This window comes from Rhinoderma darwinii, unplaced genomic scaffold, assembly GCF_050947455.1.
Source record: "Rhinoderma darwinii isolate aRhiDar2 unplaced genomic scaffold, aRhiDar2.hap1 Scaffold_487, whole genome shotgun sequence".
Lineage (NCBI taxonomy): Eukaryota > Metazoa > Chordata > Amphibia > Anura > Rhinodermatidae > Rhinoderma > Rhinoderma darwinii.
Window position 1 is genome coordinate 120,448 of NW_027464033.1, and position 19,458 is coordinate 139,905.

At 42.9% G+C, this 19,458-nt stretch overlaps 7 pseudogenes; all 7 read right to left on the reverse strand.

The window, feature by feature from the left end:
• Positions 1–1,306: 1,306 nt before the first annotated feature.
• Positions 1,307–1,425, reverse strand: LOC142719908 (5S ribosomal RNA; annotated as a pseudogene).
• A 67-nt stretch (positions 1,426–1,492) lies between these two features.
• LOC142719876 (5S ribosomal RNA) lies at positions 1,493–1,611 on the reverse strand (annotated as a pseudogene).
• A 1,121-nt stretch (positions 1,612–2,732) lies between these two features.
• On the reverse strand, positions 2,733–2,852 carry LOC142719883 (5S ribosomal RNA; annotated as a pseudogene).
• A 253-nt stretch (positions 2,853–3,105) lies between these two features.
• LOC142719745 (5S ribosomal RNA) lies at positions 3,106–3,224 on the reverse strand (annotated as a pseudogene).
• Positions 3,225–3,291: 67 nt separating this feature from the next.
• LOC142719873 (5S ribosomal RNA) lies at positions 3,292–3,410 on the reverse strand (annotated as a pseudogene).
• A 253-nt stretch (positions 3,411–3,663) lies between these two features.
• Positions 3,664–3,782, reverse strand: LOC142719991 (5S ribosomal RNA; annotated as a pseudogene).
• Positions 3,783–4,221: 439 nt separating this feature from the next.
• Positions 4,222–4,340, reverse strand: LOC142719997 (5S ribosomal RNA; annotated as a pseudogene).
• Positions 4,341–19,458: the final 15,118 nt, after the last annotated feature.

Below are 19,458 nucleotides of genomic sequence, written 5' to 3' on the forward strand. Positions count from 1 at the left end.
TAAAAAGTCAACCGCTCCACGGATTCCCAGACAGTCTCCCACACTTTTACTAGCGAGGCCTTAAGCTGTGTTACATCTGCGATCTGACAAGAGCGGGCACATTCAGCTTAGAAAGGACTTTGACATTAAATGCTTTAATCCATAGTCCTTTTTAATCGATTGTGAAACAAAATCTAAACAACATAATAAAAAGGCAACCTTAGCACGTATTCCCAGACAGTCTCCCACACTGGTACGAGTGAGGGCTTAAGCTGTGTAACTTCTGCGATCCGACGAGAGCAGGAACATTCAGCTTAGAATGGCCATTGACATTAAATGCTTTAATCCATAGTCCTTTTTATCGAATGTGAAACAAAATCTAAACGACATAATAAAAAGTCAACCGCACCACGGATTCTCAGACAGTCTTCCACACCGGTACTAGTGAGGCCTTAAGCTGTGTAACTTCTGCCATCTGACGAGAGCAGGCACATTCAGCTTAGAACGGCCATTGACATTAAATGCTTTAATCCATAGTCCTTTTTAATCGAATGTGAAACAAAATCGAAACGACATAATAAGAAGTAAACCGCACCACGGATTCCCAGACAGTCTCCCACACTGGTACTAGCGAGCCCTTAAGCTGTGTAACTTCAGCAATCTGATGAGAGCAGGCACATTCAGATTAGAATGGCCATTGACATAAGATGCTTAAATCCATAGTCCTTTTTAATCGATTGTGAAACAAAATCGAAACAACATAATAAATAGACAACCGCACCACGGATTCCCAGACAGTCTCCCACACTGGTACTAGCGAGGCCTTAAGCTGAGTAACTTCTGCAATCCGACGAGAGCAGGCACATTCAGCTTAGAACGGCCATTGACGTTAAATGCTTTAATCCATAGTCCTTTTTAATCGAATGTGAAACAAAATCTAAACGACATAATAAAAACTCAACCGCACCACGGGTTCCCAGACAGTCTTCCACACTGGTACTAGTGAGGCCTTAAGCTGTGTAACTTCTGCGATCTGACGAGAGGAGGCACATTCAGCTTAGAACGTACATAGACATTAACTGCTTTAATCCATAGTCCTTTTTAATCGAATGTGAAACATAATCTAAACGACATAATAAAAAGTCAACCGCACCACGGATTCCCAGACAGTCTTCCACACTGGTACTAGTGAGGCCTTAAGCTGTGTAACTTCTGCGATCTGACGAGAGCAGGCACATTCAGCTTAGAACGTCCATAGACCTTAACTGCTTTAATCCATAGTCCTTTTTAATCGAATGTGAAACATAATCTAAACGACATAATAAAAAGTCAACCGCACCACGGATTCCTAGGCAGTCTTCCACACTGGTACTAGCGAGGCCTGAAGCTGTGTAACTTCTGCAATCTGACGAGAGCAGGCACATTCAGCTTAGAATGGCCATTGACATTAGATTCTTTAATCCATAGTCCTTTTTAATCTATTGTGAAACATAATCTAAACGACATAATAAAAAGGCAACCACACCACGGATTCCCAGACAGTCTCCCACACTAGTACTAGCGAGGCCTTAAGCTGTGTAACTTCTGTGATCTGACGAGAGCAGGCACATTCAGCTTAGAATGGCCATTGACATAAGATGCTTTAATCCATAGTCCTTCTTAATCGATTGTGAAACAAAATCTAAACATAATAAAAAGTCAACCGCACCACGGATTCCCAGACAGTCTTCCACATTAGTACTAGTGAGACCTTAAGCTGTGTAATTTCTGCGATCTGACGAGAGCAGGCACATTCAGCTTAGAACATCCATAGACATTAAATGCTTTAATCCATAGTCCTTTTTAATCGAATGTGAAACAAAATTTAAACGACATAATAAAAAGTCAACCGCACCATGGATTCCCAGACAGTCTCCCACACTGGTACTAGCGAGGCCTTAAGCTGCGTAAGTTCTGCGATCTGTCGAGAGCAGGCACATTCAGCTTATAATAGCCATTGACATAATAAAAAGTCAACCGCACCACGGATTCCCAGACAGTCTTCCACACTGGTACTAGCAGGCCTTAAGCTGTGTAACTTCTGCGATCTGACGAGAGCAGGCACATTCAAGTTAGAATGGCCATTGACGTTAAATGCTTTAATCCATAGTTGTTATTAATCGAATGTGAAACAAAATCTAAACGACATAATAAAAAGGCAATCACACCATGGATTCCCAGACAGTCTCCCACACTGGTACTAGCGAGGCCTTAAGCTGCGTAACTTCTGCGATCTGTCGAGAGCAGGCACATTCAGCTTATAATGGCCATTGACATAAGATACTTTAATCCATAGTCCTTTTTAATCGATTGTGAAACAAAATCTAAACAACATAATAAAAAGTCAACTGCACCACGGATTCCCAGACAGTCTCCCACCCTGGTACTAGCGAGGGCTTAAGTTGAGTAACTTCTGCGATACGACAAGAGCAGGCATATTCAGCTTAGAATGACCATTGACATTAAATGCTTTAATCCATAGTCCTTTTTAATCGAATGTGAAACAAAATCAAAACGACATAATAAAAAGTCAACCGCACCACGGATTCCCAGACAGCCTCCCACACTGGTACTAGCGAGCCCTTAAGCTGTGTAACTTCTGCAATCTGACGAGAGCAGGCACATTCAGCTTAGAATGGCCATTGACATTAAATGCTTTAATCCATAGTCCTTTTTAATCGATTGTGAAACAAAATCTAAAAAACATAATAAAAAGTCAACCGCACCACATATTCCCAGACAGTCTCCCACACCGGTACTATCCAAGGCCTTAAGCTGTGTAACTTCTGCGGTCTGATGAGAGCAGGCACATTCAGCTTAGAATGGCCATTGACATCAGATGCTTTAATCCATAGTCCTTTTTAATCTATTGTGAAACAAAATCTAAACGACATAATAAAAAGTCAGCCGCACCACAGATTCCCAGACAGTCTCCCACACTAGTACTAGCGAGGCCTTAAGCTGTGTAACTTCTGCAATTTGACGAGAGCAGGCACATTCAGCTTAGAATGTTAATAGACAATAAATGCTTTAATCCATAGTCCTTTTTAATCGATTGTGAAACAAAAGCTAAACGACATAATAAAAAGTCAACCGCACCAGGGATTCCCAGACAGTCTCCCACACTGGTACTATCAAGGCCTTAAGCTGCGTAACTTCTGAGATCTGATGAGAGCAGGCACATTCAGCTTAGAATGGCCATTGACATCAGATGTGTTAATCCATAGTCCTTTTTAAACTATTGTGAAACAAAATCTAAACGACATAATAAAAAGTCGACCGCACCACAGATTCCCAGACAGTCTCCCACACTGGTACTAGCGAGGCCTTAAGCTGTGTAACTTCTGCGATCTGACGAGAGCAGGCACATTCAGCTTAGAATGGCCATTGCCGTTAAATGCTTTAATCCATAGTCCTTTTTAATCGATTGTGAAACAAAATCTAAATGACATAATAAAAAGTCAACTGCACCACGGATTCCCAGACAGTCTCACACACTGGCAATAGCAAGGCCTTAAGCTGTGTAATTTCTGCGATCTGACAAGAGCAGGTACATTCAGCTTAGAATGGCCATTGACATTAAATGCTTTAATCCACAGTCCTTTTTAATCTATTGTGATACATAATCTAAACGACATAATAAAAAGTCAACCACACCACGGATTCCCAAACAGTCTCCCACACTGGTACTAGCGAGGCCTTAAGCTGTGTAACTTCTGCAATCCGACGAGAGCAAGCACATTCAGCTTAGAATGGCCATTGACATTAAATGCTTTAATCCATAGTACTTTTTAATCGAATGTGAAACAAAATCTAAACGACACAATAAAAAGTCAACTGCACCACGGATTCCCAGACAGTCTCCCACACCGGTACTAGCGAGGCCTTAAGCTGTGTAACTTCTGCGACCTGACGAGAGAAGGCACATTCAGCTTAGAATGTCCACAGACATAAAATGCTTTAATCCATAGTCCTTTTTAATCGATTGTGAAACAAAAGCTAAACGACATAATAAAAAGTCAACCGCACCATGGATTCCCAGACAGTCTTCCACACCGGTACTAGCGAGGCCTTAAGCTGTGTAATTTCTGCGACCTGACGAGAGCAGGCACATTCAGCTTAGAATTTCCATAGACATTAAATGCTTTAATCCATAGTTCTTTTTAATCGATTGTGAAACAAAATCTAAACGACATAATAAAAAGTCAACCGCACCACGGATTCCCAGACAGTCTCCCACACTGGTACTAGCGAGGACTTAAGCTGAGTAACTTCTGCGATCCGACGAGATCAGGCACATTCAGCTTAGAATGGCCATTGACATTAAACGCTTTAATCCATAGTCCTTTTTAATCGAATGTTACATAGTTAGTATGGCTGAAAAAAGACACATGTCCATCAAGTTCAACCAAGGGACGGGAAAAGGGAAGGAAAAATTTCTATACATAGGAGCTAATACTTTTTTGTTCTAGGAAATTATCTAACCCTTTTTTAAAGCCATCTACTGTCCCTGCTGTGACCAGCTCCTGCGGTAGGCTATTCCATAGATTCACAGTTCTCACAGTAAAGAAGGCTTGTCGCCTCTGCAGGTTGAACCTTTTTTTCTCCAGACGGAGGGAGTGCCCCCTTGTTTTTTGAGGGGGTTTTACATGGAACAGGATTTCACCATATTTTTTGTATGTTCCATTAATATATTTATATAAGTTAATCACGTCCCCCCTTAGTCGTCTTTTTTCAAGACTAAATAGGTTTAATTATTTTAATCTTTCCTCATAACTTAAATTCTCCATGCCCCTAATTAGCTTCGTTGCTCTTCTTTGTATTTTTTCCAACTCCAGGGCATCCTTTCTATGAACTGGAGCCCAGAACTGAACTGCATATTCTAGATGAGGCCTCACTAATGCTTTGTAAAGTGGCAATATTACATCCCTGTCCCGTGAGTCCATGCCTCTTTTAATACACGACAATATCCTGCTGGCCTTTGAAGCAGCTGATTGACACTGCATGCTGTTATTTAGTTTATGATTTACAAGTACACCCAGATCCTTCTCAACAAGTGAATCCGCCAGTGTAGCTCCCACTAGGACATATGATGCATGCAGGTTGTTGGTACCCAGATGCATAACTTTACATTTATCTACATTAAACTTCATCTGCCAAGTGGATGCCCAAACACTTAGTTTGTTTAAATTCGCTTGCAATTCATGAACATCTTCCATAGACTGAAATATATTACATAGCTTGGTGTCATCTGCAAAAATAGAAATAGTGCTATTAATCCCATCCTCTATATCATTAATAAATAAGTTGAATAATAGTGGTCCTAGCACTGAACCCTGGGGTACACCACTTATTACCGGGGACCATTCAGAGTAGGAATCATTGACCCCAACTCTCTGGATACGGTCCTTGAGCCAATTCTCAATCCAATTACAAACTATATTTTCTAAACCTATAGTCCTTAATTTACCCATTAGGCGTCTATGGGGGACAGTGTCAAATGCCTTTGCAAAGTCCAAAAACACTAAATCCACAGCGGCCCCTCTGTCTAGGCTTCTGCTTACCTCTTCATAAAAACAGATTAGGTTAGTTTGACAACTTCTGTCCTTCGTAAAACCGTGCTGGCTGTCACTAATAATACTATTTTTTGGCACATAATCCTGTATATAGTCCCTCAATAGCCCCTCAAACATTTTCCCCACAATGGATGTTAAGCTTACTGGTCTATAATTACCCGGGGAAGACCTAGAGCCCTTTTTGAAAATAGGCACCACATTTGCCCTGCGCCAGTCCCTTGGCACTATACCAGTCACGAGAGATTCTCTGAATATTATGAAAAGGGGGACAGAAATAACTGAACTAAGCTCTTTAAGAGGTCCCGGGGCCTTGTGCACATTTATTTTATTTAATTTAGCTTGGACCATATCAATATTAATCCAATTCAGTATATCAACTGATATATTAACAGCACTGGCACCGGCTACATCAGCTGCTCTTTCTTCAGTTGTATATACAGAGCTAAAGAACCCATTTAGTAACTCTGCCTTCTCTTGATCCCCTGTGACCAACTCCCCATTACCACTATCTAGGGGTCCTACATGTTCAGACCTTGGCTTTTTAGCATTTATATACTTGAAGAATTTTTGGGGATTTGTTTTACTATCCTTGGCCACCTGCCTTTCATTTTGTATTTTTGCTAATTTTATTACATTTGTACAGATTTTATTAAGCTCTTTATATTTTACAAAGGCTACAGCTGTACCCTCAGATTTGTATTTTTTAAATGCCCTTTTTTTGTCATGTATTGCCCCTTTCACAGAAGGTGTAAGCCATGTGGGGTTTAATTTGAGTCGTTTATACTTGTTACTAGAGATGAGCGAACCGGGACAGCCGAACCCGGTTTCGGTCCGAACTTCCGGAAAAGTTCGGTTCGCAGCGAATCCGAACTTCACCGGGTTCGGCCGAACCCGTTTTGACTGAACCCGGTCAAAAACATTATACAAATCGGCAGCCACTTATCTCTATCATACGTACCCGGTCGTTGTCTTGCGGACGAGTCCCTCTTTTCTGACGCGGCAGCCTGTGATTGGCTGCAGAGGCCTCTGCAGCCTGTGATTGGCTGCAGAGGCCGCGGCAGCCTGTGATTGGCTGCAGCGCTCACATGGGCTGCATCGTCATCAAGGAATGTCGGGCCGGATGTCGAGAGGGACGCGTCACCAAGGCAACGGCCAGGAGACCGGACTGGAGGAAGCAGGGAGTTCCCGGTAAGTATGAACGTCTTTTTTTTTACAGGTACTGTGATCGGTAGTCACTGTCCAGGGTACTGAAACAGTTACTGCCGATCAGTTAACTCTTTCAGCACCCTGGACAGTGACTATTTAGGGTATGTGCACACACACTAATTACGTCCGTAATTGACGGACGTATTTCGGCCGCAAGTACCGGACCGAACACAGTGCAGGGAGCCGGGCTCCTAGCATCATAGTTATGTACGATGCTAGGAGTCCCTGCCTCTCTGCAGGACAACTGTCCCGTACTGTAATCATGTTTTCAGTACGGGACAGTAGTTCCACGGAGAGGCAGGGACTCCTAGCATCGTACATAAATATGATGCTAGGAGCCCGGCTCCCTGCAGTGTGTTCGGTCCGGTACTTGCGGCCGAAATACGTCCGTCAATTACGGACGTAATTAGTGTGTGTGCACATACCCTTACTGACGTCGCCTAGCAACGCTGCCGTAATGACGGGTGCACACATGTAGCCACCCGTCATTACGGGGCCTCATGCACACGACCATAAAAACACCCGTTATCACGGGTCGTAATTACGACCCGAAATAGCGGGCCCATAGACTTCTGTTAGCCACGGGTACCTTCCCGTTTTCTCACGGGAAGGTGCCCGTGCCGTTAAAAAGATAGAACATGTTCTATTTTTTTATTTTACTGGCCGTGCTCGTAATTACGACTCGTAACTACGAGCACGGCCGGCCGGCCACGGGCAGCCGGCCGCTTTTGCGAACCGTGCTGTCATTATAATTATAGCAGCACGGCCCGTAAAATAGAAAAATAGAACATGTTCTATTTTTTTAACGGCACGGGCACCTTCCCGTGAGAAAACGGAAAGGTACCCGTGGGTAACAGAAGTCTATGAGCCCGTTATTGCCGGTCGTAATTACGACCCGCAATAACGGTTGTTTTTACGGTCGTGTGCATAATGGGAGCACGGCTCGGAAAAACGAACGGCTGCCCGTGCTCATCTCCTGAAATACTCTGTGCTGCCTTAAACTCTGTGGACAGGTCAGGATCCTGTTTCTTTTAAATGCTGCTAGGGAACCCGCTCGATCCACTATATAAGGCTACGCTACAGTGCAGCATTTAAAAGAAACAGGATCCTGACCTGTCCACAGAGTTTAAGGCAGCACAGAGTATTTCAGGAGATGAGCGTGCAGATTCAGTGCTGCTGTGAACTCTGCTCTTACCATTACGTAGCTCTCAGTCTGTTACCTCTCCTCCACTCCTGTCCTCAAGAACACCTTCACATGATTGGCAAGTCACCACGTAATGGTAAGAGCAGAGTTCACAGCAGCACAGAGTATTTCAGGAGATGAGCGTGCGGATCTTGTGCGTGGTGGTGACTTGCCAATCATGTGAACGTGTTATAGAGGACAGGAGTGGAGGAGATGTAACAGACTGAGCTACGTAATGGTAAGAACAGAGTTCACAGCAGCACAGAGTATTTCAGGAGAGGAGCGTGCAGATTCAGTGCTGCTGTGAACTCTGCTCTTACCATTACGTAGCTCAGTGTTACCTCTCCTCCACTCCTGTCCTCAATAACACCTTCACATGATTGGCAAGTCACCACCCCGCACAAGATCCGCACGCTCATCTCCTGAAATACTCTGTGCTGCTGTGAACTCTGCTCTTACCATTACGTGGTGACTTGCCAATCATGTGAAGGTGTTCTTGAGGACAGGAGTGGAGGAGAGGTAACAGACTGAGAGCTACGTAATGGTAAGAGCAGAGTTCACAGCAGCACTGAATCTGCACGCTCATCTCCTGAAATACTCTGTGCTGCCTTAAACTCTATGGACAGGTCAGGATCCTGTTTCTTTTAAATGCTGCACTGTAGCGCAGCCTTATATAGTGGATCGAGCGGGTTCCCCAGCAGCATTTAAAAGAAACCGTGTTTGTGTATGTGTGTGTTTGTGTATATATGTGTGTTTGGGTATGTGACTTTGTCTGTTTTTGTTTTTATATGTGTGTTTGTGTATATGTGTGTGTGTGTGTGTATATATATATGGGTGTGTTTGTGTATATGTGTTTGTGTATATGTTTGTGTATATATGGGGGTATTTGTGTATATGTTTGTGTCTAGATGTTTGTGTGTGTTTTTGTATGTGTGTGTTTGTGTATATGTGTGTATATGGGTGTGTGTTTGTGTGTATATATGGGTGTGTTTGTGTATATGTGTTTGTGTATATGTGTTCATGTATGTGTGTGTATAACTGTGTGTGTGTGTGTTTGGATATGTGTGTTTTTGTTTGTATATGTGTGAGTTTGTGTATATGTGTGTGTGTTTGTCTGTTTATGTGTGTGTGTGTGTGTGTGTGTGTGTGTGTGTATATCTTGTTGTGTTTGTGTATATATGTGTGTCTGTGTATGGTTGTTTGTGTGTGCGTGTGTGCGTGTATATATGTGTGTAGGTGAGTAGAAGTATTGGTATTGTTCACATTGATAACTGTTTTTTTATGTTGTTGCAGATTTTGATGTACCGATTGGACTACATCTTCGATTCGTTGGACTACTGCGTAGATCTACGTTTTTTCAAATTTTAATAAAATGGTTAACGAGGGTTTTGTTGGGGATTTCTTATTTCAATAAAAAAGAATTGTCTTTGTGTTTTTTTTTAAACTTTATTAGTGCCTAGATAATGGCAGTTGGCTGATTGACAGCGTCCATTATTAAGGCGGTACTTAGTGTTAGCCGGTGCAGAGGCTAGCACTAACCACCCATTATTACCCCGGTACCCACCACCACCAGGGGTGCTGGGAAGAGCTTGGTTCCATCCAGTACCCGACCATCTGTTGTGATGGTCGGGTACTGGGGCGGCCGTAGGCTGGTATTATGAGGCTGGGAAGGGCCAAAATCAGTGGACCTTCCCACCCTTGTAATGCTAGGCTGCTGCTGCTGTGTTGTATCGGGCTGGTTATAAAAATGGGGGGGACCCCACGTCATTTTTTTTTTATTATTTATTTATTTTTAATTTTTTTTTAAAAAGACATGGGGTTCCACCCAATTTATCATAACCAGCCACATACAACACAGTGTTATTAGCCTGGGAATGGACAAAACCAGTGGCCCTTCCCACCCATGTAATGCCAGACTGCTGCGGCCTTGTATATGGCTGGTTATTAAAAATGTGGGGGACCCAACGTCTATTGTTAAATTTGTTAAATTCCCCAAAAAAAACGACGTGGGGTCCCCCCCATTTTTATAACCAGCCCAATACAACACAGCAGCAGCAGCCTAGCATTACAAGGGTGGGAAGGTCCACTGTTTTTGGCCCTTCCCAGCCTCATAATACCAGCCTACGGCCGCCCCAGTACCCGACCATCACAACAGATGGTCGGGTACTGGATCGTACCAAGCTCTTCCCGGCACCCCTGGTGGTGGTGGGTACCGGGGTAATAATGGGTGGTTAGTGCTAGCCTCTGCACCGGCTAACACTAAGTACCGCCTTAATAATGGACGCTGTCAATCAGCCAACTGCCATTATCTAGGCACTAATAAAGTTTAAAAAAAAACACAAAGACAATTCTTTTTTATTGAAATAAGAAATCCCCAACAAAACCCTCGTTAACCATTTTATTAAAATTTTAAAAAAACGTAGATCTACGCAGTAGTCCAACGAATCGAAGATGTAGTCCAATCGGTACATCAAAATCTGCAACAACATAAAAAAACAGTTATCAATGTGAACAATAACAATACTTCTACTCACCTACACACATATATACACGCACGCACACACAAACAACCATACACAAACACACACATATACACAAACACACACATATACACACACCCATATACACAAACACACACATATATAAACACACACACAAACATCTACACACAAACATATATACAAATACACCCATATATATATATACACAAACACACCCATATATACACAAACACACACATAAACACACCCATATACACACATATACACACATATACACAAACACACACATATACAAAAACACACACACACAAACATCTACACACAAACATATACACATACACCCATATATATACACAAACACACCCATATATACACAAACACACATAAACACAAACACACATATAAAAACAAAAACAGACAAAGACACATACCCAAACACACACACTGTTTCTTTTAAATGCTGCTTGGGAACCCGCTCGATCCACTATATAAGGCTACGCTACAGTGCAGCATTTAAAAGAAACAGGATCCTGACCTGTCCATAGAGTTTAAGGCAGCACAGAGTATTTCAGGAGATGAGCGTGCAGATTCAGTGCTGCTGTGAACTCTGCTCTTACCATTACGTAGCTCTCAGTCTGTTACCTCTCCTCCACTCCTGTCCTCAAGAACACCTTTACATGATTGGCAAGTCACCACGTAATGGTAAGAGTAGAGTTCACAGCTGCACAGAGTATTTCAGGAGATGAGCGTGCGGATCTTGTGCGGGGTGGTGACTTGCCAATCATGTGAAGGTGTTATTGAGGACAGGAGTGGAGGAGAGGTAACAGACTGAGAGCTACGTAATGGTAAGAGCAGAGTTCACAGCAGCACTGAATCTGCACGCTCATCTCCTGAAATACTCTGTGCTGCCTTAAACTCTGTGGACAGGTCAGGATCCTGTTTCTTTTAAATGCTGCACTGTAGCGCAGCCTTATATAGTGGATCGAGCGGGTTCCCTAGCAGCATTTAAAAGAAACAGGATCCTGACCTGTCCACAGAGTTTAAGGCAGCACAGAGTATTTCAGGAGAGGAGCACGGCCGGCCACAGGCAGCCGGTCGTTTTTCCAAGCCGTGCTCCCATTATGCACACTACCGTAAAAACACCTGTTATTGTGGGTCGTAATTACGACCCGCAATAACGGGCTCATAGACTTCTGTTACCCATGGGTACCTTCCCGTTTTCTCACGGGAAGGTGCCCGTGCCGTTAAAAAAATAGAACGTGTTCTATTTTTCTATTTTACGGGCCGTGCTGCTATAAAATTTAGGGTATGTTCACACGAAAGCGTCCGTAACGGCTGAAATTACGGGGATGTTTCCGTCTGAAAACATCCCCGTAATTTCAGCCGAAACGGCAAGTGCAGGCGCTTGAACGCGGCGTCCATTACGGACGTAATTGGCGCTGCTATTCATTGGAGTCAATGAATAACGGCTCCAATTACGGCCAAAGAAGTGACAGGTCACTTCTTTGACGCGGGCGTCTATTTACGCGCCGTCATTTGACAGCGGCGCGTAAATATACGCCTCGTGTGAACAGACAAACGTCTGCCCATTGCTTTCAATGGGCAGATGTTTGTCAGCGCTATCGAGGCGATATTTTCGGGCATAATTCGGGGCAAAAAATCCCGAATTACATCCGTAATTAGTGCGTGTGAACACAGGGTATGTTCACACTCACTAATTACGGACGTAATTCGGGCGTTTTTGCCCCGAATTACGTCCAAAAATAGCGCCTCGATAGCGCTGACAAACATCTGCCCATTGAAAGCAATGGGCAGACGTTTGTCTGTTCACACGAGGCGTAATTTACGCGCCGCTGTCAAATGACGGCGCGTAAATAGACGCCCGCGTCAAAGAAGTGACCTGTCACTTCTTTGGCCGTAATTGGAGCCGTTATTCATTGACTCCAATGAATAGCAGCGCCAATTACGTCCGTAATGGATGCGGCGTTCAAGCGCCTGCATATGCCATAACGGCTGAAATTACGGGGATGTTTTCAGGCGGAAACATCCCCGTAATTTCAGCCGTAACGGACGCTGTCGTGTGAACATACCCTTATAATGACAGCACGGCTCGTAAAAGCGGCCGGCCGTGCTCGTAATTACGAGTCGTAATTACGAGCACGACCCGTAAAATAAAAAAATAGAACATGTTCTATCTTTTTAACGGCACGGACACCTTCCCGTGAGAAAACGGGAAGGTACCCGTGGCTAACAGAAGTCTATGGGCCCGCTATTTCGGGTCGTAATTACGACCCTTAATAACGGGTGTTTTTACGGTCGTGTGCATGAGGCCCCGTAATGACGGGTGGCTACATGTGTGCACCCGTCATTACGGCAGCGTTGCTAGGCGACGTCAGTAAATAGTCACTCTTCAGGGTGCTGAAAGAGTTAACTGATCGGCAGTAACTGTTTCAGCACCCTGGACAGTGACTACCGATCACAATATAGAGTACCTGTAAAAAAAAAAAGACGTTCACACTTACCGGGAACTCCCTGCTTCCTCCAGTCCGGTCTCCTGGCCGTTGCCTTGGTGACGCGTCCCTCGCGACATCCGGCCCGACATTCCTTGATGACGATGCAGCCCATGTGAGCGCTGCAGCCAATCACGGGCTGCAGAAGCCTCTGCAGCCAATCACGGGCTGCAGAGACCTCTGCAGCCAATCACAGGCTGCAGAGGCCTCTGCAGCCAATCACAGGCTGCCGCGTCAGAAAAGAAGGTCGGACTGGAGGAAGAAGAGAGACTCGTCTGCAAGACAACGACCAGGTACGTATGAAATGCTTTTTATTTTATTTTTAATCAGCAGCCTCTTTTCTCTATCAGTGATTGATAGAGACAAGTGGCTGCCGATTTGTATAATATTTTTGACCGGGTTCTGTCAAAACGGGTTCGGCCGAACCCGGTGAAGTTCGGATTCGCTGCGAACCGAACTTTTCCGGAAGTTCGGACCGAAACCGGGTTCGGTTGTCCCGGTTCGCTCATCTCTAATGACAACATATATACATGCAAATATACATACATACACACATGCACATATATACATACATGCCAACATACATGCACATATATACATACATGACAACATACATACATACATACATGACAACATACATACATATATATATATACACACATGCAAATATACATACAAACATGCATACATACATACATGCAAACATACATTCATGCAAACACACATACATGCAAACATACATACATTCATGCAAACATACATACATACATACAAATATACATACACACATGCACATATATACATACATACATGACAACATACATACATACATACATACATACATGACAACATACATGCAAAAATACATACATGCAAACATACACACATGCAAACATACATACATACATGCAAATATATACATGCAAATATACATACAAACATGCACATATATACATGCATGCCAACATACATGCACAGATATACATACATACATACATACATGACAACATACATACATGCCAACATACATACCAACATACATACATGCCAAAAAAAAAAAATAATACGTTCATACTTACTTTCCTCCTGTCCGGCCTCCAGCGATGACGTTTCATCCATGTCGCCGCTGCAGCCTGTGATTGGCTGCAGAGGCGGTCACGTGGGATGAAGCGTCATCCTGACGTGCGTGACCGCCACTACAGCCTGTGATTGGCTGCAGCGGCGAAAGGGATGAAACGTCATCGCTGGAGGCCGGACAGGAGGAAAGTAAGTACGAACGTATAATTTTAATTTTTTTATTACATTTAAATTGTATTTTCCGCGCGCCGAGCATGTACTGTGAAGGTTGCTGAAAGAGTTAGTGCAGCCCATTAACTCTATCAGCACCCCGGACAGTAGCATGCTCGGCGCACGGACGTGACAGGTTCGGTCAGAACTAGTTCGGTCCGAACCGAACTTTTTTGTGAAATTCGGCGAACTAGCCGAACCGAAATTTTGATAAGTTCGCTCATCTCTACTTGTTACCTATAGGAATAAATTTTGCACTATAATAACTCAAAGTAGAATTGAAAATCTCCCATTTATCATTTTTCCCATTATTTGACATTAGTTCTTCCCAGTCTATATCCTGAATTGCAGCCCTCATCCTGGGGAAATTGGCTTTCTTAAAATTAAATGTTTTTGCCCTCCCAGCCTGCGTTTGTTTTTTACAGTATAGGTAAAATGTAACTATATTGTGATCACTGTTACCAAGGTTTTCACGAACATTGACATTCCCAACAAGATCTGCATTATTAGAAATGACCAGATCCAACAGAGCTTCACCTCTAGTCGGGTCTTCCACAAACTGGCCCATAAAATTTTCCTGCAACAGGTTGAGGAAATGTCTCCCCTTTGCAGTTGAAGCTGAACCATGACACCAATTAATATCCCGGAAATTAAAATCTCCCATTATCACTACAGTACCCGCCTGTGCAGCCCGCTCCATCTGTTTATATAGCTGACTAGAGATGAGCGAACTTATCAAAAGTTCGGTTCGGCTAGTTCGCCGAATTTCACAAAAAAGTTCGGTTCGGACCGAACTAGTTCTGACCGAACCTGTCACTTCTGTGCGCCGAGCATGCTACTGTCCGGGGTGCTGATAGAGTTAATGGGCTGCACTAACTCTTTCAGCAACCTTCACAGTACATGCTCGGCGCGCGGAAAATACAATTTAAATGTAATAAAAAAATAAAAATTATACGTTCGTACTTACTTTCCTCCTGTCCGGCCTCCAGCGATGACGTTTCATCCCTTTCGCCGCTGCAGCCAATCACAGGCTGTAGTGGCGGTCACGCACGTCAGGATGACGCTTCATCCCACGTGACCGCCTCTGCAGCCAATCACAGGCTGCAGCGGCGACATGGATGAAACGTCATCGCTGGAGGCCGGACAGGAAGAAAGTAAGTATGAACGTATTATTATTTTTTTTTGGCATGTATGTATGTTGGTATGTATGTTGGCATGTATGTATGTTGTCATGTATGTATGTATATCTGTGCATGTATGTTGGCATGTATGTATATATGTGCATGTTTGTATGTATATTTGCATGTATATATTTGCATGTATGTATGTATGTTTGCATGTGTGTATGTTTGCATGTATGTATTTTTGCATGTATGTTGTCATGTATGTTGTCATGTATGTATATATGGGCATGTGTGTATGTATATTTGTATGTATGTATGTTTGCATGAATGTGTGTTTGCATGAATGTATGTTTGTATGTATGCATGTTTGTATGTATATTTGCATGTGTGTGTATATATATATATATATGTATGTATGTTGTCATGTATGTATATATGTGCATGTATGTTGGCATGTATGTATATATGTGCATGTGTGTATGCATGTATATTTGCATGTATATATTTGCAAGAATGTATGTTGTCATGTATGTATGTATATATGTGCATGTATGTTGGCATGTATGTATACATGTTTGTATGTATATTTGCATGTATATATGTTTGCATGTGTGTATGTATGTTTGCATGTATGTATGTATGTTTGCATGTATGTATGTATGTTGTCATGTATGTTTGTATGTATGTATGTTGTCATGTATGTATGTATATATGTGCATGTATGTATGTTTGCATGTTTTTATTTTTGAATGTATGTTTGAATGTATGTTTATATATATGTGCATGTATGTAATTATGTTTGCATGTATTTATGTTTGCATGTATATTTGTGCATGCTTGTATATATGTATGTATGTATCTTTGCATGTTTGTTTGTATGTATGTATGTTTTCATGTGTGTGTGTATGTATGTACATATGTATGATAGTTTGCATGTATATATGTGTGTATGTTTGCATGTATATATATTTGCATGTATATATGTGCATGCTTGTATGTATGTTTGTATATATGTATGTATGGCCAGGTATGATACTGTCTGCTGGCGCCCTGTATCTAAGTCAACTTCACGGCAGGCTTCTATACATGGTATAACAGTCAGTATCACACATTAAACTGAATCTAAGCCTACGACATGTTTTATTTCATTTTTTTTTTTTTTTTTTACAGGTTTGGTGTTTGGACTACGTCGGTTTCGAGGACTACTTAGATGACGTTTTTTTTTCTACAATAAAATGGTTAATGAGGGTTGTGTTGGGGGTGCTTTATTTCAATAAAATATTTTATCTATATCTTTGTCTTTTTCTTTTCAAATTTTATTACTACCACTTTAGTAATGGCCGCTGTCTGAGTGACAACATCCATTACTAAGGCGAGGCTTAGTGTTAGCCGGTGCAGAGGCTAACACTAACCACCATTATTACCCCGGTACCCACCACCACCAGGGGTGCCGGGAAGAGCCAGGTACGATCCAGTACCCGACCATCTGTTGTGGTGGTCGGGCTCTGGGGCGGCCGCAGGCTGGTATTATGAGGCCGGGAAGGGCCAAAAACAGTGGACCTTCCCACCCTTGTAATGCTAGGCTGCTGCTGCTGTGTTGTATCTGGCTGGTTATAAAAGTGGGGGGGACCCCACGTCATTTTTTTTAATTATTTATTTATTTACATTTTTTTTTTTAAAAAGACATGGGGTTCCACCCAATTTATCATAACCAGCCACATACAACACAGTTTTATTAGCCTGGGAATGGACAAAACCAGTGGCCCTTCCCACCCATGTAATGGCAGACTGCTGCGGCCTTGTATATGGCTGGTTATTAAAAATGTGGGGGACCCGTCTATTGCTAAATTTGTTAAATTAAAAAAAAAACGACGTGGGGGTCCCCCCCATTTTTATAACCAGCCCGATACAACACAGCAGCAGCAGCCTAGCATTACAAGGGTGGGAAGGTCCACTGATTTTGGCCCTTCCCAGCCTCATAATACCAGCCTACGGCCGCCCCAGTACCCGACCATCACCACAGATGGTCGGGTACTGGATCGTACAAAGCTCTTCCCGGCACCCCTGGTGGTGGTGGGTACCAGGGTAATAATGGGTGGTTAGTGCTAGCCTCTGCACCGGCTAACACTAAGTACCGCCTTAATAATGGACGCTGTCAATCAGCCAACTGCCATTATCTAGGCACTAATAAAGTTTAAAAAAAAACACAAAGACAATTCTTTTTTATTGAAATAAGAAATCCCCAACAAAACCCTCGTTAACCATTTTATTAAAATTTGAAAAAACGTAGATCTACGCAGTAGTCCAACGAATCGAAGATGTAGTCCAATCGGTACATCAAAATCTGCAACAACATAAAAAAACAGTTATCAATGTGAACAATACCAATACTTCTACTCACCTACACACATATATACACGCACACACAAAAACAACCATACACAGACACACACATATATACACAAACACAACAAGATATACACACACACACACATAAACAGACAAACACACACACACACACACACACACACATATACACGAACTCACACATATACAAACAAAAACACACATATCCAAACACACACACACACACAGTTATACACACACATACACGAACACATATACACAAACACATATAGAAACAAAAACACACATACACACACAAACACACACCCATATACACAAACACACACATATACAAAAACACACACAAACATCTACACACAAACATATACACAAATACACCCATATATACACAAACACATATACACAAACACACCCATATATACACACACACACATATACACAAACACACATATAAAAACAAAAACAGACAAAGTCACATACCCAAACACACATATATACACAAACACACACATACACAAACACGGTTTCTTTTAAATGCTGCTGGGGAACCCGCTCGATCCACTATATAAGGCTGCGCTACAGTGCAGCATTTAAAAGAAACAGGATCCTGACCTGTCCATAGAGTTTAAGGCAGCACAGAGTATTTCAGGAGATGAGCGTGCAGATTCAGTGCTGCTGTGAACTCTGCTCTTACCATTACGTAGCTCTCAGTCTGTTACCTCTCCTCCACTCCTGTCCTCCAGAACACCTTCACATGATTGGCAAGTCACCACGTAATGGTAAGAGCAGAGTTCGCAGCAGCACAGAGTATTTCAGGAGATGAGCGTGCGGATCTTGTGCGGGGTGGTGACTTGCCAATCATGTGAAGGTGTTATTGAGGACAGGAGTGGAGGAGAGGTAACAGACTGAGCTACGTAATGGTAAGAGCAGAGTTCACAGCAGCACTGAATCGGCACGCTCCTCTCCTGAAATACTCTGTGCTGCTGTGAACTCTGTTCTTACCATTACGTAGCTCAGTCTGTTACATCTCCTCCACTCCTGTCCTCTATAACACGTTCACATGATTGGCAAGTCACCACCACGCACAAGATCCGCACGCTCATCTCCTGAAATACTCTGTGCTGCTGTGAACTCTGCTCTTACCATTACGTGGTGACTTGCCAATCATGTGAAGGTGTTCTTGAGGACAGGAGTGGAGGAGAGGTAACAGACTGAGAGCTACGTAATGGTAAGAGCAGAGTTCACAGCAGCACTGAATCTGCACGCTCATCTCCTGAAATACTCTGTGCTGCCTTAAACTCTGTGGACAGGTCAGGATCCTGTTTCTTTTAAATGCTGCACTGTAGCATAGCCTTATATAGTGGATCGAGCGGGTTCCCTAGCAGCATTTAAAAGAAACAGGATCCTAACCTGTCCAGAGTTTAAGGCAGCACAGAGTATTTCAGGAGATGAGCACGGGCAGCCGTTCGTTTTTCCGAGCCGTGCTCCCATTATGCACACGACCGTAAAAACACCCGTTATTGCGGGTCGTAATTACGACCCGCAATAACGGGCTCATAGACTTCTGTTACCCACGGGTACCTTTCCGTTTTCTCACGGGAAGGTGCCCGTGCCGTTAAAAAAATAGAACATGTTCTATTTTTCTATTTTACGGGCCGTGCTGCTATAATTATAATGACAGCACGG